We start from the raw sequence: 27,428 nt of genomic DNA, 5'->3' as shown, positions 1-27,428 counted from the left end.
CTCTGGAATACTGCATTGCACCTCACTGGGTATGGACAGATATCCTTCCTTCCTCCATTAGCCACACCATTGAATGCATATTCAGTTTTATCTTGAATCTTTCCAGTAGCAAGAAGCTCATTAGTTCATAAAGCAGTTCACTCCACTGTTTACTATCTGTTTGGAAGTTCTTCATTTGGAATCAGATTCTGGCTCATAATTCTACCCCTTAGGATCACACAAAAACTGCCATTTATTCCTGAACTTACAGGGATTTAGAATAAATAAGTCCAATTCCTCAGCTATGTCTTCAGAGACATGGTCTGTAGAGATGCTTATAATCATTATTTGTCTATGCTCCAGCTTCTCGATGTTATTAAAATGTAGTTCTTGAACCTAAGCCAAATGATTCATTATTTAATAGAAATAGCTAACTTTTACTGAATGTCTAACATGTACTAGCTCTAGAGGGTTGAAGAGCTCTGTATCATTGAACTCATTAATGAAATTCTCCAATTGAGGAGAGAGGTTAGGTAGCTTGTCTAATGTCACACAGCTAGCAACTAGTAGAGCTGCAGATCTTTAATTTATCTACATTTATTTATTCCTACAATATATAACACCAAACCACCATAACTCAGGTGGACTGTTAAAATAGCCTCCTAACTGGTTCCCTCACTTCTATTTTGTTCTCCTTTGATTTACCTTATTTAAAACACTATTTGTTATAGGGGCACTTGGGTGGCTCAGTCAAACATCAGTCTTGATATGGGCTCAGGTCATAATCTCAGGGTCATTAGATTGAGCTCCCCTTTGCAGCACAGAGTCTGCTTATCCCTCCCCTCCCCCTGCAAGCATACTCTCTAAATAAATAAATAAATAAATAAATAAATAAATAAATAAATAAAATCTTTAAAAAATATAGAATGGAATATTACTTTGCAACTTTAAAAAATAAGGATTAATCTACATCATCATCATCATCATTGCCATCAGAGGCGCCTGGATGACTCAGTCAGGCCACTGACTCTTGATTTTGGCTCAGGTCAAGATCTCGGTGTGGTAAGATTGAGCCCTTGCTGGGCATAGAATCTACTTAAAATTCCCTTTATCTCCCTTTCCCTCTGTCCCTCCTTGCCTCCCCTTGCTCATGCTCTTTCTCAAAATAAAATAAGATAATCTTTATTATAAAATATAAATACAAAGAATGAACTCCTAGATATAGATTTAATGAAAGCCATAAAATAAACCTCATTTTCATGACCTTTGAAGACGTTGGTATGCTCCACCCCCATTTTTTTCTCCTTCCTATCCCACCAGAAGTAACTAATACTCTGAATTTTGTGTTAATCATCCCTTTGCCTTTTCAAAAATAGTTTCACCTCACATATGTGTATCTTGAAGTAGTGTCTTTTAAGTTTTATTGTTTTTATATAAAAGGAGGCCTACTTTGAAATTTTTGTGACTTGCTCTTTTAATAACATTAATTTATTCATGATGATACTTTTATCTATAGTTATTCATTTCTAATGATGAGTAATATTCCAATTGTGTCGATATGTTATAGCTTTTAGAATCCCTTTTCTTGATATTTAGTTTGCGTTCTTTTATTTCTGCTTTTGTTTTCATTTTGCTGTTACAAAATAATTGTCATGGAATCTTCCTGTTTATATCTACTATTGAACATGTACATGTGTGCTATTTCAGAACTACCACATTATAATGAATTAAAGAGAATAAGTACGACAATAGCAAACTATCAACGAACTGTACAACAGAGCACCTTAAAATATTAGTGACTTAATGCTGGTCTTTGTGAGATTAGCTTATTTATTCTGCTTATCTGTCTCAAGCTAAACTGATCTCTCCCGGATTATCACGTTAACCATCAATTTGTGACTAGGCTGGGCCTGAATGAACCAGAATAATGTTACCAGGGCAAATTCAGCTCTGTCTGCATCATCTCTCATCCTGAGAAGGCTAGCTTGGGCTTGTTCTGATACTTACTCTTATTCAGCTTCAGGGTTCCTAAAAGAGAAAGTAGAAACACTGTGAGTCCTTTTTAATTCTAGCCTTGGAAAAGGTACACCATCACTTTTGCCATATTCCTTTGGCTAAAGTAAATCTCAAGTCCAGCCTAGATTTTAGGAATAGAGACAGACTCTTGCTAAGTAGAGCTGCAAAGACTCATTGCAAAAAGCAAGAGTCCCAGAGAGGGGTGCTCAATTGCACCACACTGTGATCAGTATATCACACTGAGTGTTTGGGAGGATGAATTGTAGTGGCAGCTCTCCTACCCTGCTGGCACTAATGTGACTGATACAACTGCTTTGACAATGAATTTTGCATTAGATAGTAAATTCCAGGATTCTTTTCTGTTGCTCCACGCCTACACGTTTTTCAGGGGCAGACCATCTAGGGAGGACAGCCAGGGAAGCCTGTGACTGTTCTCTGCTATACCTGTGCCTGGATAGGTGCATACCTAATTCAGGGATGCAGAGTCATCTGCTAGCAAGCCATCTGTCCCCATTTATCAGGAATATCAGACAGAGAGCTGACATATTGACCTCGATCTGCCTTACTCTTTATCTATTTCTCTACTATTTTATAACAAGGGCTAGGAAAAGCATTATTATTAATTGATCTTCTTCAAATCAGAGCAGTACATTGTCTTTATGTCTAAAAAATAAACATTTTTTTCCTTCAAAATCAGTCATCATGTCAGTATAATTCAGCACAGTACTTCCAGTACTCAGAACCATGTCACGACACTCCATAAGTGATTATTGGACTGACTCAATAAATGAACAAATAAAAGACTTTTCCTTTTAAAAGAACGAAGAAAGCAAACCATCAAAGTGAAGCATAGTCTCATTCTTTAGTTTTCTGAGATATTTTTGGCTCTGACCCATTTTATTTTTATACTATTCTATAATCAGCACCTTTGGCTGATGTTCACATGGTGTGGTCTTTCACACCATGACACTGAATAATCACTATCCACTGGTAGATATCACCTCTTTCTGGATTGTCCTGTAATGGTGACCTCTATAAAGACAGAGGCAGCAAAATGAATTAGCAATCCTGCCTACTTAGCGTCTCAGCAGTGGGCAGTTGGTTTCAAGTTTTTGGCACCCCTAGCATTTTTCTTTCATATGATTCATATAGTAGGATCTACTGAGAGCAGTCACATTAACAAGGGCATTTATAAAATCACTCTTCTTAAAACCCTGTAAGGTAAAAGAGCAGATTTTATTTCTTTTAGAGGGAAGAAATTGGTGCTAGGCACCTTTTCCCAGAGAATGTTACTGATTTATGGGATTCTAGAAAATTACATATTTTCACCTTTTTATTTTGGAGACTTTCATGTATATAGTAAAGTAGAGGCAGTAAACATGACATACCATCATCCTGTTGGAACAGGAAACAAGTGGATTAACGTTGGAGTGATGCGACACAGGCAATCAAAAGGCTGAGAGTGTAGGTTCTGATATTGTTGCTCCATCTTTCTTAGAATGTGGTGGGGATAGAGATCAGAGTCAGATTTAACAACAACCCTGTGGGATTTTATTATTATTTCTTGTTATCATTTTATCTATGAGGACACAGAAGCGAGGAGAGATGGAGTAATTGACACAAGATCACAGACCTGGTAAGTGGAGGAAGCAAACTGCACAGGTTTTTCTGAGTGCTGAGGTCAGAATTCCACCCTTATCCCACTCAGCCTCACTCCCCTCCTCAGCATGTCTGCTTCCATCCCAATTGCTTCTTACTTGGAACTGTGGATCCCCTCTTTTATGGGGAACATACACTTTGAAATCCTCAAGTTCTCTCCTTCCTTTTTGTTATATTTACTTCTCAAGGGATGAAAATCCCTTGCCCCCGTCTTCTAGAACCCATACATTAATGTTTGCTTTTTGTCTCCTTCTGGGTCACTCTTGCCACACTGCCTAGTTATTATCTATTGAATGTCATTCCTCTGCCTGTGGTGTCTTTTACCCTTTTTATAGTTTCTTTCTTGTTCTTCCTCTGTCATTAACCTTTAGCATTTGTTGATAATTCTTAAACCCTTTAATCTCACAATGATACAAAATCCTCAGGGCTATGTTCACCACTACTTCATATTTGGCAACTCACTATCATTGCCACTGAGGGTGGAACACAGGTTAGTGATAACACCAACTTTAAAATTAGATAGACCTAAATTAGAAAATGTGGCTAACTAGCTATATGGGCCTTTGGTAAGTTGTCCTCTGTAAACCTTTGTTTATTCATATGTAAGATTTCCTTAGGGTATCTTTATAATGAAGTCATTACTAGAACTAAGTGAGAAATTATCTGCGAAGAGTATCGCCCGAAGCTTGGCATATTGTGTAAATCCTTAGTAAATGCTGGCACTAACAACGTGTGTGCATGTATTCTTCACTCCTTAGAGTCACTCAACCTTTAAAATCTATGATCATTCCCTTTATGACCACTTCTATGCCTCTCACTTCTATCATTTACTCACTATAAATGAATAGCTATATTTAACCCCCACAGAACTTTTTTGTTATTGTTTCAACTTATTACTACTTCTGGATTCAACTGCCTCTCTCTCCACTGTAAACCATCTACATAATGTACTTGCTAACAAGTACCATTAAATCCCTTATAATCTTCTATGCCTAGAAATTTCTCAGTCCTACAGTCATCTTTCTTTTAGCCTATGTTTCTTAGCTTATATATCTTTGAAAAGCCATATTTTTAAAATGAATCTCTACATATTCATGCTATTTAACTTCATCTGGTCCATTGATATCTAGAAATATTTTATTCATTTAATAAATAAATTGATTCCAAGTAAATTGATTTGGATATAATTTCTTTAAATTATTTTTCTCAAGTCACAACATCACTTTAGTGAGACTATCACGGCTACTAAATGAAAATACCATTTACTTCTTTGTGGCTTTTTTTAAGAGCACATCCCTCCTATTTTAACTTCTACCTGGTTATTAAAATATTAAGTATGGTGCTCCTAGGTTGTGGAGTCATTTTTCCTATTAGACATTTCTGAAACAAAGGAAACAATTGCAACTACTGGCCTAAACTATGGGAAATTTCTTTTTTTGACTGAAAGTGTACTGACTACCACAGGAATATCTTATGTATCTATAATGTTAGACTACTAGCTTCTGGTGAGTATAAATCCTGCCAAAGACAACTGCTCTAATTTACAGCTATTGTTGCATAAGTATCTATGGTCCTTTACCTGGTAGTGTCTTTTATTTCCACCAGACTATAAGAGAATTTATAATCCCTTCCTTGCTGTTTTTCTTTCTTGTTTGTTTCTTTCATTAACATTTATTATGCCACCACTACTGTGTTCCCTATTATTGTGTTGGCCACTGCAGGGCATAAATATACGCCATCTCTAATTTCATATGCCTTATTATTCCACTCTTATAATTTTTTGATATGTCATTCATATGTTTCCTTCCTATATTTAAAATAATGGTTAGTTCTACTTAAAATCAACCTCATCTCATCTTCTTGCTTAGAAAAAAAGGAAATCTAAGCTAGATCTTAAGCCACATTGCCCGCCTTGGTCATTTCACAATTCTAGACCAAATTAGACTTCTCTGCTGTTGGAATTTAAAGGTATACTTTCTCCAATTACAGAGTTGGAGATCAACTTAGTTTCTAAAGTTTGAGAATATAAAAAAAAATATTTCAATGATATGATCCAGATGTCATCTAAATATTATTTTCTCATCTTTAAATTTTGTTAAAACTTAAATTGAAGGAAAAGAGACCAGATCTTGATTGCTCTTGAGAGATACATAAGTCAGGAAATGGGCTGTTGTGAAATGTTCCTACAAGGTCACCTACAGGAAAGCCCAGTCTATAGAGGATGCTGCTTTTTATTTATGGAACCAGTGAGCTGCTTGTAAAAGACTGGCTGGAAAAAAAGGCTTTTTAAAAGAAAATGCTATCTCCTTCTTTGGCTGGAAGGAAAGCAGCTTTAGCTTACCTTCATTTTGCTCTGGGACTGCCACATCTGCAGCTGAGATGTTCCTGAGTCTCTGATGAAAAAATAGGCAGATGGAAATTCTAACCTTTATAAAGGGTACACCACATCAAAACAGGTGGGAACTTAATCAATGAAAAGATAAGCCATTTACTCAATGGTCTCGTTTCCTTGAACAAGATGGTCTTTTGCATACAGGCATGCAAAAGTAATTTTCCTGTATTTCTTTGGTTATTTTTAGGTCAAATCTAAAAACAAATAGAGAAGCCATTGTCCAAAATGTCAGTGGATATCTGCCTTCAATTAGTACTAATACATAAGTGAGTTTTCAAGAAGGAAAAAAAAGCCCTCTTATAAGAAAGATGCTTTCATAGTATAAAGCCTGAATATACATTCCTAACAATTTTAGTAGAAAACAGAGCTCCCTGCAGTGAAACTTTATGTTTTGCAAGGTCCTTACCTTCTTAATACTTTAAAAAATTAGAGAATACATCTTTAATCAGAAAATTTTCAGGTCTTTATACCTGCATATGAGGTGTTAACAGAAAAAAATCTTAATAAAAAAATTAATGTCTATTTCTAAGAAACACATTAGGCAGAGTATACTCATCCATCTCAAGTTTTTAAATGGGTGTTTTGAATTCCGAGTCTCAGGGGGACTTAAACAATTATTAACCAAAAGAATGTTGACATATCTAAACAATGGTGAGGGCAATGGGGATAAAAACAGGTAATCAGGACTACCAGGCAGTGTTCTGGATTTGGATGTGCTCTTGAGAGATGGTTCTATCTCAGGTGAAAGTACAACACTGTAAACACCACTGAGGGGAGAGCACATCTTGCAAAACTAGCACAGTGCCTGGCACAAATGCATATGAAATACATATTTGTTGAACGGATGAATGAGTGAATGAATGACCTGGAGTAGAGTAATTTTATTTTGATTTGATGAAATTCCTTAGTCTCTGGGATAAGCATGGACCTTCCAGAGCTAACAGCTCCACTCAGGATGTCACAGTATGGGAGGACGAGCTCTGAATTGTTTGTCCCCAAGGACTCAAATGCTTTATGCTTTTTTCCTGTCACCTACAAAAATTATTTTTATGTTTACATTAAGTAGTCTGGACTTTCTTGGAAAGTCTTTCCTACAGTCTACTCTCTAACAGAATTCTGTTGGTTTAAACTCTGGAAGAGCTTAAATATATTTCTTCTTTACCTTTCTCATCCCTGACATAAAACATGTGATTAATACATGTTTTTTGAATCAAGGAGTGAATGGATTAGAGAACATCATAAACCAAACTCAGGCATTCACTGAAAAGCTTGAAGAAGACTTGAAGCTGTGCACAAATGCAACATTTTCCTACTTCACAGTTTTGTTCTTTGTGTGCTGAAGATCAAGACAGAAGAGGCTATTCCTGCCTTTTTTGTCCTTTACAGCTCCCACAAGTGCCTGTTTGATAATCTTATTTGTATGTCTTATTGCCACTGCAAACACATTTAAAACAAATTTACCATCTCCCTCACTAAATCTCTCTTTACAACTTCCCTTTTAGTTAATAATGTCATGATTTTTCAGGTGATACATCTGCCAAACTGCAAGTCAAATTTGACCACTGTTCCTAGAAAAATCAATTGCCAAATTCTTTAACATACTTTTCACATCCATTCCTTCCTTTTTATCCCAACTGCCCGTTACCCAAGTCTAGGTACTTCTATTTCAATCCTAGATCATTGAAATCTCTGCCTTCAATATTTCAGAAGCTCAAGCTCACCCTTGGTTCAACTATGGGACAGTTTTAGTAACCTTATGCGCTTGGGTATATACACACCTTTGGCATTTAAAGCAATTTAAAATCTGAGTTAGCAACTTTCTTTCTTATGTCTCCAATTATTGCCCCAAAGGAACTTTTTGCCCCATTCATACCTGACCATGAACAGTTTTGACTTCAGACCTAGGATCCACTGTCTCTCAGGAATAATACTCCACCATCATACTGCTGCCCAATTAAGCACTTCAGTTTGACTACTTATAGCTGCATTATGGAAAATGAGTACAAATACTCTAATGCAAATGCGGCCACAATTTATTGTAACACAATTTGAGCAAGAAGCTAATAACAAGGGAAATGACTAATACTTGAATAATTTGCTGCCTATACAAAGAACACAATAATTGGCTCTGAGACTGGGGGAAGAAGATCATAAAAATCTTTTATAACATTCCTAATTGTGCCCAAATTGAAATCAAGGAGTTTATGGCTTAAAAAAGGAGCAAAATTCAACAGTCCTGTCTTTTGTGGAAGATAGACTGGGGTGGGAGTCAGGCTGCACATATCAGCTTTTTGGCGTGTGATAAAGAATACTATAAATGTATTTACTGAATTATAACCTATTTCTGATATTTATTTATTTATTATTTATTTTTTATTTCTGATATTTACAAAGGAGAATATCTCTTATTTGCAAGGAAAATTTAGCAAAACTTTCAAAGATTCCTTTCAGGAGGATCTGAGGGAATTTTCTCCAAATGTTCAAGAAGGTGTTATTTAGAGTTCATCATCGTTCTTCTCTAACACAACTAGGACTGCTTCAGGGAAAAAATGTTTTTGGAGGAAAGTCTGATTTTGCCATGATTGTAGATCAAGGTCACAAACAAAATGTATCTACATGAAGAATCCCATTAAACTGAAAAATTACCATGTTGTGCTCCAATATAAATTAGTGTATCTAGAGTATATTTTATTACTGTGCTTTTCAGTGAAAAAATGCAGAGGATATCTTCACTGCTGACCCATTTCTAATTTCACATTCATTTGCTTATGAAAAATCAAAATTAGCTCTGAGGTGTATTTTATAAGTATTTTAATTGAAGTTAAATACAAAAGCAAGACCAGTAGGATTATTTAATGGAATATCAAATGGACTCAAACATTGTCACTAAAAGAAAAGGGGAATAGGTAAGTTGTAAAAATATTTTAAGGTTTTACAAAATAAGGAAAAAATATTTTCACTATTGTAGAAGCTTCATTGTTCAGGGTACTTAAAACTAAATAATGACAATGACAGAAAAGGAGAATATTTAACAAACACATAGAAATTTGACAAATATATTTTGAATTTTAAAATATGCATTTTAGTCTGACCCATTTAAAAGTTAATGTTTTGAGTTACAGCATTTGATGAGGTCAAAAATGTAATCAGTCAACTGAAAAGAAGAATCAATAAAAGGCTCATTTAGTCCCCATTTTAGCATTTCCTTTTGTAGAATTAATATCTATAATGGAGATGCTCTTTATCATCTTCCAGTCACTATATCTTGTAAATGTCAGCTAAATTATAGAAAGTTGGAACAGAGGCTTGATAAATTTAGTTAGATAGGCTAGACTAGAACAGCAATTTGGGAAATTTGACACGTCCATTTGAGAAATGTAGATTTAGGAGGAAAACTTATTGGCAGGTTTGGGGATGACTTCTATTCATACCAGTAGAATGAGATATCTGGAAAGTAGATTTATAGAGCTGGTCATTAGCCTTAGCAGACTATTGGTGGTAGGGCTATCTAACAAAAATACAACAGTTATTAAAGAATGGCCATCATAACAGGGAGCCTGAAAGCAAGAAATATTCCAAAGTGGAATCAGAAAGCATTCTGACCAACATCAAAAAATTTTGATAGCAGAGATAATGTCATCTACATCCTATGGTGTCTTACAAATCCATACTACAAAGATCTCTACATAGTTTTGTGTGTTACTTATAATAATAAAAACAAAAACAAGCAGCTAAATTCCATATGCAGATATTTATCTATGTAACACATGTGGTTTACAAGAATTAGTTAATATCTAATGGCACGTTGTTAAGTTCATTATTAAAAATAGAGTAAATCAACATTTGAGTAGTTCTCTTATGATTTGTTTTTGCTAACTTCCTTCAGATATGATGAAATCACCATTGTTTCTCCTTTGCTTTATTTTTATTGTTACTATATCTATTATTATTATTATCATCATCATCTACATCACCATCATCATTATAACCTTCAAAATGTGTTTTCTTTTTTTAAATATTTTTTATTGGAGTTTTGTATGTCAACATATAGCATAACACCCAGTGCTCATCCCATCAAGTGCCTGCCTCAGTGCCTGTCACCCAGTCACCCCAACCCCCTGCCCACCTCCCTTTCCACCACCGCTTGTTTGTTTCCCAGAGTTAGGTGTCGCTCATGTTCCATCACCCTCACTGATATTCCCCACTCATTTCTCTCCTTTCCCTTTTATTCCCTTTTACTATTTTTTATATTCCCCAAATGCATGAGACCATGTAATGATTGTCCTGCTCCGATTGACTTACTTCACTCAGCATAATACCCTCCAGGTCCATCCACTTTGAAGCAAATGGTGGGTATTTGTCGTTTCTAATGGCTGAGGAATATTCCATTGTATACATAGACCACAGCTTCTTTATCCATTCATCTGTCGATGGACACCGAGTCTCGTCCACGGTTTGGCTATTGGGGACATTGCTGCTAGAAACATCGGGGTGCAAGTGTCCTGCTGTTTCACTGCATCTGTATCTTTGGGGTAAATCCCCAGCAGTGCAATTGCTGGGTCATAGGGCATTTCTATTTTTAACTCTTTGAGGAACCTCCACACAGTTTTCCAGAGTGGCTGCACCAGTTCACCTTCCTACCAACAGTGCAAGAGGGTTCCCCTTTCTCCACACCCCCTCCAACGTTTGCTGTTTCCTGTCTTGTTAATTGTCACTATTCTCACTGGTGTGAGGTGGTATATCATTATGGTTTTGATTTGTATTTCCCTAATGACAAGTGATGTGAGGCATTTTCTCATATGCTTGTTGGCCATATCTATGTCTTGCTCTGTGAGATTTCTCTTCATGTCTTTTGCCCATTTCATGATTGGATTGTTTGTTTCTTGGGTGTTGAGCTTAATAAGTTCTTTATAGATCTTGGATACTAGCCCTTTACCTGATAGGTCATTTGCAAATATCTTCTCCCATTCTGTAGGTTGTCTTTTAGTTTTGTTGACTGTTTCTTTTGCTGTGCAGAAGCTTTTTATCTTGAATAAGTCCCAGTAATTCATTTTTGCTTTTGTTTCCCTTGCTTTCATAGATGTATCTTTCAAGAAGTTGCTGTGGCCAAGTTCTAAAAGGGTGTTGCCTGTGTTCTCCTCTAGGATTTTGATGGATAGTGGATAGCCTTTCCTGTTTTGTCGAATATTAGTTAACCATAGAGTTGAGGGCCTATTTCTGGATTCTCTGTTCTGTTCCATTGATCTATGTGTCTGTTTTTGTGCCAGTACCACACTGTCTTGATGATCACAGCTTTGTAGTACAACCTGAAATCTGGCATTGTGATGCCCCCGGCTCTGGTTTTCTTTTTTAATATTCCCCTGGCTACTCGGGGTCTTTTCTGATTTCACACAAATCTTAAGATAATTTGTTCCAACTTTCTGAAGAAAGTCCATGGTATGTTGATAGGAGTTGCATTAAATGTGTACAGTGCCCTGCGTAGCATTGGCATTTTCACAATATTAATTTTTCCAATCCATGAGCATGGAATATTTTTCCATGTCTTTAGATCTTCCTCAATTTCTTTCAGAAGTGTTCTGTCTTTTTTAGGGTATAGATCCCTTACCTCTTTGGTTAGGTTTATTCCTAAGTATCTTATGCTTTTGGGTGCAATTGTAAATGGGATTGACTCCTTAATTTCTCTTTCTTCAGTCTTATTGTTAGTGTAGAGAAATGCCACTGATTTCTGGGCATTGGTTTTGTATCCTGCCACACTGCCGAATTGTTGCTGTATGAGTTCAAGCAATCTTGGGGTGGAGTCTTTGGGTTTTCCATGTACAGTGTCATGTCATCTGAGAAGAGGGAGAGTTTGGCTTTTTCTTTGCCAATTTGAATGCCTTTTATTTCTTTTTGTTGCCTGATTGCTGAAGCTAAGACTTCTAGTACTATGTTGAATAGCAGTGGTGAGAGTGGACATCCCTGTCGTGTTCCTGATCTTAGGGGATCTTAGTGTTCCCCATTGAGAATGATATTTGCTGTGGGCTTTTCGTAGATGGCTTTAAAGATGCTGAGGAATGTTCCCTGTATTCGTACACTCTGAAGAGTTTTTATCTGTGATGGATGCTGGATTTTGTCAAATGCTTTCTCTGCATCTATTGAGAGGATCTATGATTTTTGTTTTTTCTCTTGTTGATATGATCTATCGCATTGGCTGCTTTATGAGTGTTGAACCAGTCTTGCATACTGGGGATAAATCCCACTTGGTCATGGTGAATAATCTTCTTAATGTACTGTTGGATCCTATTGGCTCATATCTTGATGAGAATTTTTGCATCTGTGTTCATCAGGGATATTGGTCTATAATTCTCCTTTTTGGTGGGGTCTTTGTCTGGTTTTGGAATTAAGGTGAAGCTGGTCTCATAGAACGAGTTTGAAAGTATTCCATCTCTTTCTATCTTTCCGAACAGCTTTAGTAGAAGAGGTATTGTTTCTTCTTTAAACGTTTGCTAGAATTCCCCTGGGAAGCCATCTGGCCCTGGACTTTTGTGTCTGGGGAGGTTTTTGATGACTGCTTCAATTTCCTCCCTGGTTATCAGCCTGTTCAGGTTTTTCTGTTTCTTCCTGTTCCAGTTTTGGTAGTTTGTGGTTTTCCAGAATTGCATCCATTTCTTCTAGAATGCCTAATTTATTGGCGTATAGCTGTTCATATTATGTTTTTAAAACCATTTGTATTTCCTTGCTATTGGTTGTGATCTCTCTTTTTTCATTTGTGATTTTATTAATTAGAGTCTTTTCTCTCTCATTTTTAATAAGGCTGGCTAATGGTTTATCTATATTATTAATTCTTTCAAAGAACCAACTCCTGGTTTTGTTGATCTGTTCTACAGTTCTTCTGGTCTTGATATCATTGAGTTCTGCTCGAATCTTTATTAACTCTCTTCTTCTGCTGGGTGTAGGTTTTATTTGCTGTTTTTTCTCCATTTCCTTCAGGTTGAAGGTTAGCTTGTGTATTTGAGTTTTTTCTAGTTTTTTGAGGGATGCTTGTATTGCAATGTATTTCCCTATGGGACTGCTTTTGCTGTATCCCAAAGATTTTGAATGGTTGTATCTTTGTTCTCATTAGTGTCCATGAATCTTTTTAATTCTTCTCTAATTTCCTGGTTGACCCCTTTCATCTTTCAGCAGGATGGTGTTTAACCTTCACGTGTTTGGATTTCCTCCAAATTTCTTCTTGTGATTGAGTTCAAGTTTCAAAGCATTATGGTCTTGAAACTATGCAGGGGACAATCCTAATCTTTTGGTGTCAGGTGAGAGCTGATTTGTGACCCAGTATGTGGTCTATTCTGGAGAAAGTTCCATGTGCACTTGAGAAGAATGTGTATTCTGTTGCATTTGGATGGAAAGTTCTGTAAATATCTGTGAAACCCATCTGGTCCAGTGTATCATTTAAAGCTCTCATTTATTTGGAGATGCTGTGCTTAGAATATCTGCCATTTGCAGAAAGTGCCGTGTTGAAGTCTCCCAATATAAGTATATTATTATCTAAGTATGTCTTTACTTCGGTTATTAATTGATTGATATACTTGGCAGCTCCCACATTAGGGGCATAAATATTCATTATTATTAGGTCCTCTTGTCGGATAGATCCTTTGAGTATGATATAGTGCCCCTCTTCATCTCTTACTACAGTGTTTGGGATAAACTTTAATTTATCTGATATGAGGATTGTTACCCCAGCTTTCTTTTCAGGACCATTTGAATGGTAAATGTTTCTCCAACCTTTCATTTTCAGGCTGTAGGTGTCCTTAGGTCTAAAATGAGTCTCTTGTAGGCAGCAAATAGATGAGATTTGTTTTTTATCCAGTCTGAGACCCTACATCTTTGATGGGATCAGTAAGCTCATTCACATTCAGAGTTACTATTGAAAGGTATGAATTTAGTGTCATCATAATACCTATTCAGTCCCTGTTTTTGTGGATTGTTTCTTTAGACTTCCTCTTTCTTTTACAGAGTCCCCCTTAATATTTCTTGCAGAGCTGCTTTGGTGGTCACATATTCTTTCAGTTTCTGCCTATCTTTGAAGCTCTTTATCTCTCCTTCTATTCTGAATGAGAGCCTTGCTGAATAAAGTATCCTTAGCTGCATGTCCTTCTCATTTAGGACCCTGAATATATCCTGCCAGCCCTTTCTGGCCTGCCAGGTCTCTGTGGAGAGGTCTGCTGTTAATCTAATATTTCTCCCCATATTATTTAGGCATCTCATGTCTCTTGCTGCTTTAAGAATTTTCTCTTTATCTTTGGAATTTGCAAGTTTTACTATTAAATGTCGAGGTGTTGAACGGTTTATATTGATTTTAGGGGGGGATCTCTCTATCTCCTGAATCTGAATGCCTGTTTCCCTCCCCAAGTTAGGGATGTTCTCAGCTATGATTTGTTCAAATATGCTTTCTGGTCCTCTGTCCCTTTTGGCTCCCTCTGCAGCCCCAATTAAATGTATATTTTTCCTTCTGAGGTTGTCATTTATTTGACAGCCTTACCTTTTCCTCATGGTCTTTTATTTTTTTATTTTTTATTTTTTTTAAAGATTTTATTTATTTATTCATGAGAGACAGAGAGAGACAGAGGCAGAGACACAAGCAGAGGGAGAAGCAGGCTCCATGCCAGGAGCCTGATGTGGGACTTGATCCGGGGTCTTCAGGATCATGCCCTGGGCTGAAGGTGGCGCTAAACTGCTGAGCGACTGGGGCTGCCCTCCTCATGGTCTTTTAGTTGTTTCTCTCTTTTTTCCTCAGCTTCCTTCCTTGCCATCAACTTGTCTTCTATGTCACTCACTCTTTCTTCTACCTTATTAACCCTCATCGTTAGGACCTCCAGTTTGGATTGCATCTCCTTTAATTTATTTTTAATTTCGGTCTGATTAGATCTAAATTCTGCAGTCATTAAGTCTCTTGAATCCTTTATGTTTTTTTTCTAGAGCCACCAGTAGCTTTATAACTGTGCTTCTGAATTGGCTTTCTGACATCGAATTGTAATCCAAATTCTGTAACTCTGTGGCAGAGAGTACTGTTTCTAATTCTTTCTTTTGTGTTGAGTTCTTTCTAGTCATTTTGCTCAGTGCTGAGTGGCTAAAAATGAGTTGTGCTGGAAAAAGGAAGAAAAAAAAAAAAAGAAAAACCACCACCACCACCACCAAACAAACAAACAAACAAACAAACAAAACAAGGAGGGGTACCATCTGGTTCTATATACTGCAAATCCCTTGACTTCCCCTGGAACTTTCCAGCACTGCTCGGTCAAGAACTTGCTCTTCACCTGTCCTTCCAGCTGGTCTTTTCGGGGAGGGGCTGCTGTGCTGATTCTCAGGTGTGTGCACTTGGGGGGCTGCCCTGCCCCTGCCAGTTGCACGGCTCAGTGGGAGCTGTTTATCCAATGAGGCCCCTGTTCCCTGGGGGATCCGCCTCTCCCAGGCACTGGCTGACACCAGGAAGAACAGCAACACTGGTGGCGGCCAGCCTTCCAGCCCTGGAGTCAGCTCCCGCAGTAACTACCTTGGTCTCCCAGTCCACACTGGCCTGGATGCTCCTGGGGGCGGGGCCGCTGATCTGCACAGCTCGGGGTCCCCGGCGGCAGGAGCGTCCTGGCTGTCCTGTGCCCTCCCGGCCTCCAGCTGTCCCAGGGAAGCCCGGATCCCGGCTGTGTCTGCTCGGTGTCCCGGGATCCAGGGCCTGCGCTGCTGGAATCGCGCTCCTGGCCGTGGCTCCCGGAGGCAGCAGGCGCAGCCCCTCCACCCCGAGCTGCCGCCGGAGCTGCTCCCTTGGCCCCCGGGCGCGCGCTCCAGCCCTTTACTGAGCTCGGCCCGCAGTGCGGGGGCACTCTTCCCCGGGGGGCACTTCCACTGTTGGTGCCCCTGGGGGCCTGAGGGCAGCATTGCGCCTCCTAGGATCCTGCTCGAGTTTCCCGTGAGCGCCTTTCTGTCCGGGAAGAATCCGGTGCGGATTTTTGACGTTCCTGCTTCTCTGGGACGGGGCTTTCCTGTCCCAGAGGCTTTCACTGCCCGGCCTCAGCCCGGCTCCTTGCAGGGGCCCCTCCTCCACTGGATTCTTTTTTATATATATATATTTTCCGCCTTCCTACCCCGTTAGAAGCACAAACTCTTCTCTCTGTAGCGTTCCAGCTGTTCTCTCTTTAAATCTCAGGTCAAATTCGTAGGTTTTCAGGATGATTTGAAAGTTCTCTAGGTAAGTTCGTGGGCACAGGTGACTTGGGGACCCTCGTCCTCCACCCTTTTGCTCCTCCCCCTATTGATTCTCCTTTGATAAAGAGCTTGTATTTGTCCTCTTAGTTTTATGTGATGCTCTATGAATATTATTTTCAGTTGTTGATTCATTAACTACTTTTCATAAGATTTATTTTAAATCAGAGAATGTAATCTATAAATTCGCCTACCTACTTACATGCAAATATCAATAAATATCTAAAACACTGCTCTATCTTTTTAGTTACCTTTTTAGTTAAAAAGCCAGGGGAATAATTAGACTAGAGGGATGATTGCTGGGACAGAGAGAGGTGAAAGTTTAGAAAACTTACTGGGAATAAGAATAGATTTCCTTTTAGAAGACTTTAGAAGTTAGGTGTTAATTGGGTTAGCATTTAATCAGGGATGAGTTACAAAGGAGCATCCAAACCTTTGAGAATAATGTCGAGAAATACAAAGAACATCATGTTCTATGGATTCCCCATTAGCCTCTGCCATAGAGAGATCCTCAGATAAGAAGGGAAGTGGATCTGAAGTGCATAATTCAGTGAACCTATTGTGGAAAATGACTCAAGCTAGGACAAAAAGAAAGTAAGTGGAAGTGGACAATTGTCTCTTCTTATTATTTCCAACTTCAGTCTCACAAGAATCCAGGAAACACCTTTGACTTTATGAAATTTGGATTGCAGTTTTCCTACTTTTCAAGGGGAGTTTTTGTGTCTTCAAGTTATATTTGATTAATCCTAGAATAGATTTATGAATGCATGATATTCACATTCTGGGCAGGATGGAGTTTTAGGCCTTGACTTTCCTTTCTAGGCAGAGGAAACTGTACTTGTTAAAAGCTGAAGTAGAGGGAAACAAGGGCAAGGGCAACCCTTATTCCATCAGGACATTTTGCTGCTGTCTTCTCTCCATATTCTGACATTTATGATGAATTCTACAAACTGAAGATCCAATTTAATTCTTTCTTATCTTCAGAAGGGGCAAAAAGAATTTAATATAGACAGGCTGTGAAGAACTGTCTTATATTTAATAATCAATATTCAGTAACACTTTAAAAAAATTCTTGGAAGAATGAGTTAGCTTCTTTAGCTTTTGCTCATGACCTCTATCTTATAGTCATGCAGCCAACTTTGAATTCATAATTGTTCCCTCTTCGTTGTTTGGGGAGGTACCAAGTAGAAAGCCTATATCCTCATCATGGTCCGGGTACTGTTGTGTGCACTGCAGGTATAACTGACCCATTTCTTCCCATTTTACTGCCACATATTGATCACTAGACCATACTGAATCAGAAGCTGCAGATTTTCTTTTTTTTTTTCTTTAAGATTTTATTTATTTGTTCATGAGAGACACAGAGAGAGAGAGGCAGAGACACAGGCAGAGGGAGAAGCAGGCTTCATGCAGGGAGCCCGACTCGGGACTCGATCCTGGGTCTCCAGGATCAGGCCCTGGGCTGAAGGCGGTGCTAAACTGCTGAGCCACCGGGGCAATCCAGAAGCTGCAGATTTTCTTTGGATTTTATGTGCTCTTATATTTATACATTACTTGGTCCACAGACATATTACATCGCCTACTTTGGGCCTAAGAACCATTTTCATCATATTTTCACAAAACCATTTTTCCCTTCCTTTTAATTTGCATACTTGGATTTTCTTCCCAAGGGTACTTTGTGTAATTGAATTTGCTGTTTGTCTTAAAATTTGTCTCTCTTGCTATGATTATTTTGAATTCTGGTTCTTTATGTTATTTCCTGCAAACATAAGAAATATGATTGGATTCCATTCCATTACTTCAAAGTCACTGATGGGAATGCCAATATGAATGACTTTGCTGACTGTATCATGTATAAAATTTCTAGAATGAACTAAGACATTCTCTGAAACTAGTCTTTTTGGTCTTAAGTTTTCAGTCTCCATTGGAACCTACCCCTCCTCATTCCCTCTATATCTCTGACTTGACTTATCTTTAATAGCTTCCTAAATAGCATGCCTACTGGTTTCAGGCTTTCTTTTTTAGGTATATTTTATTTTGTTGGAGCCCCCTCCATCCTCCCCTCCTCTCCTCTCTCTCTCTCTTCCTTCCTTCTTTCTTTCCTTTCCCTCCCTCTCCCCTTCTTTTCCCTCCCCCTCCCTCTCCCTATCTCTCTCTTTCTTTTGTTCTTTCTTTCTGGTTTAGGTAAACTTGTGTACTGAGGTATAGTGTACATAGAAAAAAATGCATAAATCATTGTATATAATTCAGTGAAATTTTTTTTTACAGTCTGTCCTTTTATAGGTCTCTGCCAGTCTCGTCCGTCCGTCCGTCCGTTAATTCAGTGAATTTTTATGTGTTTTATGCCCTTTCTTACCCAGCTTAGATACCATGTGTTTTATGTGTTTTATGCCCTTTCTTACCCAGCTTAGATACCATGGTCTGTTATTAGAATTATTCTCTCTCATCACATTCAACGATTTGTCCTCTTTTGATTTATTGTATACACTTGTCAAAACTCCAACACAGGTCAAATCAAGTTCTCTGCTTGCTCAGTTCTTCCTGTGCAAATATTTTAAATTTCTAGTCATATATTCTCTCCATCTTGGGGACAAGTATTTTCACCTGCTCTTTCTTCAGATTTCCAACATCCCCTTTCTTATCTTCATTCTCAGCTGATCACCCTTCTTCTACTTGCTAAGAAAACGGAATCCATAAGAATGTAATTTTTGCAAGCTTCTGCCACAGCATTCTTCCCCTTAGCAGCCTTCTTCTTCTTTTTTAATTTTACTTATTTATGATAGACAGAGAGAGAGAGAGAGAGAGGCAGAGACACAGGCGGGGGGGAAGCAGGGTCTATGCAGGAGTCTGATGTGGGACTCGATCCCGGGTCTCTAGCATCATGCCCTGGGCCAAAGGCAGGCACTAAACCGCTGAGCCACCCAGGGATCCCCCTCCTTAGCAGCCTTCTTGACCAGTGTATTCTCTCTTTCTTCCTGTCACTGTGATGGGACTACCCAAGCTCCTATCTAAAGCATCTTGCTCATCACTCTTATATTATCACTCACCTGCTCAAGAGACTATTCATGATAATTGACCCTCTAACAACACTGCAGTATTAAAGCTTCCATTGACCCTATGGTCCTTCTCATAGGCATAAAAAACAAGTTGTAATTTCTCTGTTTTTTTTTTTTAAATGTATATTTAAACATATAGTTAGCTTAATACAAAATAAATATATATTTCATATATATGAACTATATATATATATCTTAAACTCATTTACCCCACCCCCACCAGTGACTGCTTCATTTCTCAGATTCTCCTTATAAAAATACTCTTTGAAAAAATAGTCTATATATGTTTTTGCAACCTCTCTTATCCCAGTAAGGATTTGATTCACATGACTCTTGAACACTATCTTGTCAAGATTTCCAACAATCCCAATATTGCTAAGCCAATAGTCGATTATAAGTTTCTAATTTTCTTGATCTATTATAAGCATTTGACACAGGTATTATTCCCTTTTCCATATAACTCAGGATTCACTTGACTTCCACACTTCCTTGGTTTTCTTTCTGTTTCAAAAATCACATCTTCTTGTATCTTCTAGATTGGTGGTCAGCCAACTTTACTTCTGTTAATGACCACATAGTAAATAGATTAGGTTTTGTGGGTAAGGTGTGGTCTCTGTTGCATGTTCACTTCCTCTTTTTTTTTTTTTTAACACCTAAAATATGTAAAAACTATTCTTCACTTGTGGGCTGTCCAAAAATGGGCTAGGTTTGACCTACTGGTCATAGTTTGTCAGCCCTTGTTTTAGACTTTTCAATTTCAAAGTGTCCCAGAGCTCAGTTCTTGTTTCACTACAGTCTATATAAATAGAATAGACATCACTCCTTCACTTGGACATTTCATCTAATTTTTAGCCTTTAAATACCATATATATGCTGATGGTATATCCACATATATATGCATATATATATGTATATGGCTTATATACTTAGCCAGATCTTGTCCCTGAATTTTGGAATCATATCTAACTGCCTTACCTGTTATCTCCCTTTGAACATTTACACTTAATATGTAATATGCCCCAAACTGAAAGCCTGACTTCTTCCCTAAACTTGTCACATCTATTTTATTTCCTATCTCAGTAAATGCAGCTCCAGTTTCTCAAACTCAGAAACTGATTTTCTCTTTGAGTTTTTTCTTTGTTTTAATCCGTTAACAAATTTGCTGAGGGTGTGGGCATATAGATACATATATATCTAAATTTTTTGTAAAGGGCCATTTCTCCTCCCCCATACCACTCCCATGGTCTCAGGCCCCATCATCTCTTATTTGGGTTATTGCAATAATATTGTAATACAATATTTCTCAAAGTATGGGCCACTGAATAGCCTGTTAACCATTAGGAGATCAAGAGCTCATGCCATAATATAAATGAACAACATCGCACTACAGATATAATTTAGTTCTGTCAGCATTTTTCCTTAGTAAAACCTTAATTCAGGAAGCAGTACATTTATTTATATTTCAGCACACACTTCTCATCTAGTTTTTAACTGACATTTTGAGTATCATTATCCTAAATATCTTTTTGCTTATGGCCTTTTACATCTTATATTTTATTCCTATCACAGTAGCCTAAACAATTATTTATTTATTTATTTATTTATTTATTTATTTATTTATTTATTTATAAAAACCATTTTTTAAAAGATTTTAATTTATATACTCATGAGAGACACAGAGCACAAGAGAGTGAGGCAGAGACACAGGCAGAGGGAGAAGCAGGCTCCATGCAGGAAGCCTAACATGGGACTCGATCCTGGGTCTACAGGATCACAACCTGGGCTGAAGGTGGCACTAAACCACTAAGCCACCCAGGCTGCCCCCTAAACAATCATTAAAAAAAAAAAGAAAAGAAAAGAAAGAAAGAAAAAGAAAGACAGAGGCACCTAGGTGGCATCTGACTCTTAATTTTGGCTCATGTCATGATTTCAGGGTTGTGAGATTGAGCCCCACTTTGGGCTCTGCACTCAGCATGGAGTCTGCTTGTCTTTCTCCCTCTGCCCCTTCCCCTGCTTGTGCTCTCCCTTTCACTAAAATAAATAAATAAAATCTTAAAAACACAAGACAGCATTTATTTATTTATTCATGAGAGACACAGAAATAGAGAGGCAGAGACGCAGGCAGAAGGAGGAGCAAGCTCCCTGCAAGGAGCCTGATGTGGGACTCAATCCCAGACCCTGGGATCACGGCCTGAGCCAGACAGGCACTTAACTGCTGAGCCACCCAGGTGTCTCTGCTTGCCTTTCTAAATGATGCATTCCCAGTGTCTAGAACAGTATCTGACACATAGCAGATGCTAATAAATAACAATTGAACTAATTAAGGAATAGGTTACATTACAAACTTTTATTACAGCCTTTGTCATAGTGTAATGGTTTCATATATCTCATTTTTAGAGTGTAAATTGCTCAGCATAAAATATTTTAATTTTTGCAGCAATAGTTCTTTGCATTATGTCTGTAGGAGAAAATGAAAGTATTCTAGAGGAAATGGTTTTTAAATGCAAGATCCTATAGGATCTTTTGTCTGCAGTTTGAAATTAATACCACCAGGTGGTAATGTTTTATTATAAATAAGACCTTCTTCAAGGTTTCTACTTTATACGTTTATAATGGACACACACACATTTATAATGGAACTTAATTTTATATTAAATAATCAGCAGAAATATCCACAGCAGAATAATGTTGTATTAAGTTATGTGATTCAGGATGCAATTTGGAATTTAGAGAAAACTAAATGATAGCCACTAAAGTACTTTACCATATCTGACTTCCTATAATCGGTCACATATCCAGAAGTTTATTTTATTCTGATATTTCTTTGGAGATCAGGAGTCTCTCTAAAGATTTGTTTAGCTCCCAAAGAATAATGTTACCATTGGTATGACTTTTTGCTAGCAAATTTTTCTTAATTATCTTTATAACACACAGTCCCCATACTTTGATGGGCTTTACCTCCAGGAACCATGCCAGATTCATGGTTGAAGATAGTGAAAGAGCCTCTAGTAGCAGCCAGTAGGGAGGAATAATCCTTGTGAAATACACTCAGAGCCTTCTCCATGACAAAGGCTTACTCTCCAGGGAAAATCACTGCCAGGGATTTATCCCAATTCAAAGAAGGGAATGCTTCTTATTCTAGCTCTTTCCAACTTTCTTTTCTCACTAAGGGAAAATAAAAAGGGTCAATTGGAGTTAGGGAGTCAAGGAAATAGCCTAGGAACACTGTAGCCAGCGAAGGGAGTAAGGGGCTTGGAGATAAGGCTATATCACTGGAGAAACAATGTGATGGTCACAGCCCCAAGACACAGACTTACAAAAAAGACTAATATCTAATCATAAGATTTTAAGATGTTCCAGTATAATAACAATGGATAACACCTGAAAAAGCTGAAAGACACAAACTCTTCCTAAGGGGAAGGACTTAAGAAAGTCTAAAGTTAAGAGGGGAAACAACATAAAAAAACTTTAGAGTAGGGGCCCTGGTGGCTCAGTTGGTTAAACATCTGACTCTTGATTTCTGCTCAGGTCATGATCTCAGGGTCATGGGTTGGAGCTCCACGTTGGGCTCCATACTGAGCATGGAGCCTGCCTAGTATTTTCTCTCTCCCTCCCCTCTGCCCCAGCCTCCCTCCCCCACTCCACTGTTCTCTCTTTCTCTAGCTCTTTCTTTCTCTCTCTCTTTAAAAAGACAAAAAAGAAAAAGAAGAAAAAATTGGAGGAAATTAAAGACTCTGGTACCTATTGCTACAACAAACATCAAACCAAACCAAAGATCCTAGACAAAGACCCTGGAAGCCCAAGGAGCACCAAAAAGTAGAAATATCAAAGAAAGTCACAGGTAGGCATGTCATATTCAAACTGCAGAAAACCAAGGTCTAAGAAAAAGATCTTGAGGGGAGTTGGGATCTATGGAGGAAGAGTAGTTATGATGAAATTATACTAGAAATCAATAACAGATGGTAGCTGAAAAATTCACAAATGCTTGGAAGTTAAACAACACGTTTAGATAAAATATAGGTCAAATAAGAAGTCTCAAAAGAAATTTTAAAATATTTTAATCAAATTAAATAAAAACACAACTTTTCAAAATTTGTAGAATGAGAAATTATCGTTTCCAGGGAAAATTATGACTTTCAATGTATACATTATTTTTTTTAAAGATTTTATTTATTTATTCATGAGAGACACACAGAGAGAGGCAGACACAGGCAGAGGGAGAAGCAGGCTCCCGGTGGGGAACCCAATGCAAAACTTGATCCCAGGATCCCAGGTAAATGACCTGAGCCAAAGCAGATGCTCAACTACTGAGCCACCCAGGTGCCCCTCAATGTATATATTAGGAAAAAAAAAAAAAAGATCTCAAATCAATAATCTATGCTTCCAACCTTAGAACACTAGAAAAACAAGTATAAATTAAGCCTAAAACAAGCAGAAGAGTGGAAATAAAATGAACAACATTAACTGAGAGAGCGTGATATCAATAAACGATTGTTCCAGATGCCAGCACTGATAAAGATTGCAGATTTCATGGTAGATTCAAAGCACCACTTTGGCATTGCTACTTTTCAGCTATCCTGTGTTAGTGTTAGTAGTAGTATGTCCAAATATTTTTTGGATACCTTAAGACATATAAAAACCTCTATCTGTGTATCTTTTTGAATGTATGCATAAAGCTTGTGAATAATATATATTTCTTTGTGATTTGTCTTCCATTTAGATTCAATATTGTCTTCACACCTCAGTTTCTATGACTTGTAGATAGCAGTGGACGAAGACTTATAAATGAATGATGTTAGGTTCATCAGAACATGAGGGATCAATGGCAAATTCTGATAGGTGGAATTGGGGCATATTCTTCAGAGAAGGCACAGTTCATGCTAAATCCTGAATCACCATTTAGGCATTTGATGATATTACTAGAACACTCAGTAAAGTGGAGGACAGGATGGATCACAGGCAGGTGGTAAGGATGAGATTAGATAAATAGGTTAGAAAAATATTGTGGAGGTCTTTGCATATCACAGCAAGGAGCTTGAGATTAATCCTTAATGAGATGTAATTGGAGGGTTAATGAAATCAAGGTTAAATAAATTCATTTTGGGAGAGACAGCCATAGTTGAACCCTAGGAACCACTGGAATTATATATTTATCATCTTTTTTAAAAAATTATTTTATTTATTTATTTGAGAGAGAGAGAAAACAGGAGCAAAGGGAGAAGCATCTCCCTCCCAGGGAGCTTGACTCAGGGCTCGATCCCAGGACCCCAAGATCATGACCTAAGCCAAAGGCAACTGCTTAACCAACTGAGCCACCCAAGCACCATTTAAAAAAAATCATCTTTGGTACTTTCTTTCATTTTCATAGTCTTTATTCTCTTACATTGCAGACAAGCATGCTCCATGAGTTGAAGTATCTGGTACAGGATGGCTATATCTTAGAGTTGGAGTGATGTTTTCTTTCTCAGTTCCAGCTAGGAAAATGCTGGGGGAAATTTTATTGGCCTGCCGCAGATCAAATTCTAAGTCCTGAGTTAACATCTGCAGCCATCAGGATGGAGTACTATAAAAACATGATGACCCACCAGTACTATAAGATTGGTATATGAATAAGAAGTAGTTTATCAAAAAAGATTTAGCAGAACGCAGTATACTGGGCAGAGAAAATAATGGGGGACAATAGAAGATATTTTGCAGAATTAGCTACATTTTTACAACTCTTTGGAATTTGGAGGGTTGGTGGAAAACAGTGAAAATGACTTATTACAATCTCAAAAGTAGCAAATTAGTGAAACAAAAAAAATCTAAATTCCAGTTACATCTAAAGTCTGTCTTTGAGCTGATAAGGGAGAGACAGTTTCTTAGGCATAAATCTCCAGTCTTGTTTGTATTCCTATTAACATAGCTATGACTTATTCAACTCAGAAATCTGAACTCTAAGCATGAGCAACTATTTATAGGCTAGACAGGAATACACGTTCTCTAAGACGCTATTTCCCTTACAGAGAAAAACCAAGTTGGATGGTCGCTAAACAACCAGCCAGATATTCACATTTCTGAATTTGACCCTGATAAAAAAACAGAGGCAGTAGGAGATGAAGTGACGTATTTAGAGTTAAGTGAGAAGTAGAGAGGGAAGGAGATAGTGAGAAATGCTGAGTGACAGGTTCAGAAGCATCAGTAGCACTTGTCAGGTAGACATCTGAGAGGTTATCAAGATGACTAAATTACCTAAGTGACTTGTTGCAGATTGTATCCCATGGGAACCAAACATTGAGACAGAAATGTTCAGGACATTTCTTAGGGAGTGTTTTTGGGAATATGGATAGAAAGGATGGGAAGCAGAATTGAATACAAAGAGAAGTTAAGCTCTGATGCAATTCCAAGGAAGTTTTCAGTCAACCCATGAAGAATTCTGGAATTGGGAACTTGAGACACAGGATCAGGACTTTGCACCAACATTATAACTTATAACTGTAGCTATAATTAATCACTGGATCAGGGCTGCCCCTGGAAGGAGGTACGACCTTGGGTGAAGCAGTATTCTTAGTCAAGGCAATTTCCAAAGATAGCTGATAGCTGAGGGCCATCTTCCAGCAGCTGGGAGAAATACGTCCTTCCTTCCCAAAAGAGAATCTAGGTAGCACACCAGGAAGGGATATAAAAAAAAAAATTGCCTATTTCATAGGGTAGTTGTTAAGATTAAATGAGTTAGTACGTGAATAACACTTGGAACCATGTCTGGCATATATTAAGCATTATATAAGTGATTACTGCCATTCTTCTTATTAATGACTGAATGAAGAACATTTCATTATGTCTCTAACAGGTTTGTTTTGACACGTCTATGGTAGTGGTTTAACCAAACGTTCCTAACAGTATCCAAAGAGAGTAATATTTAATGAAGTAATATGCTTCCTTCATTTCATATGGAAAAATAATACATACAATAAAAACCTAAATGTCACCCTAAACTGATTGCAGATCTTTTGATTCAGGTTTAAATCATAGGGTTGATCTCAGATGCTCTGAGCTCTCCTGTACCTGGTCCGCCATCCTCCCTCACTTCTGATGTGTTATATCATTGTAGTCTAAGAGACATGGTGGCATTTAGCTTAATGTTGGCTTCTATTTACTATGGTTATGGTTGTGAAGTTGGTCAGGTTTTGGATGCTGCTCTGAAACACAATGGGAGGGCTAAGATGGTGGAGAAAGACAGTGTTGTGTATGGAATGCATGAGTAATTTGTACCCATATATTTACAACTCTTGACTCCAAGACCAGATGTTCTGAGTTCAGGCTCCTGTATTTATATATTTGACTGCAGCCCTATCAGAGCCAGCAAGGCTGAGAGTCATACATATATCGTTCAGTTAGAAAGATCTCCTCTTCCTGATGCAACTGCTGGCATTTATATGTATATACACAATCTTTTCTATGTGGTATATATAATATGATGACAATTGGCAGGAAAGCAGGAGAGTTGCTGACTCTTCATTTAAGTCTTCTCCACTTTTAAAGTTTTGAGTCCTTCTTTGACTATGAAATACTTTTATAAGAGTGTCTATCACTCGTGGCTGATCAGAGGAGTCACCCATGGAGTTCTTCAAAAAACAGAAATGACTGTGCTATGTCTCCTGAATAAATATTTCTTGGATGGCATCTCTAGTTTAAAATAGTTCCACAAGTGATTCTGATGCACAACCAGGATTTAGAACACTGATTTATAAATATTTATTCTTTATGGTCTGCTTCTTTAATAGATAATGATGGCTACCATTTTGTGTGTCGGGTACTTTTTAAATACTTTCTCTGTGACATTCCATTATTATAATCCTCCCAATGACTCTATGAGCTATATCTTATTATTCCCATTTTATGATGAGCTGAATGAGGTTAAATAACTTGCCTGAGCTTGGTCTGTCCTCCAAAGCCTATATTCACTCCACAAATTCATGCAGTCAAGGATGCTTAGAATTCAAGAGAGTAGGACAAGTTTCTTTGTTAACTTGTTAGGATTATCCACACCCTTTTGCTGATGCCCAAACAACTAATCATCATAGCTCATAAGAGGGCTATTTAATGTGTGTAACTTC

Source organism: Canis lupus, chromosome 21, assembly GCF_003254725.2.
Source record: "Canis lupus dingo isolate Sandy chromosome 21, ASM325472v2, whole genome shotgun sequence".
In the NCBI taxonomy this organism is placed as follows: domain Eukaryota; kingdom Metazoa; phylum Chordata; class Mammalia; order Carnivora; family Canidae; genus Canis; species Canis lupus.
Note: the sequence above shows the minus strand (reverse complement) of the source record.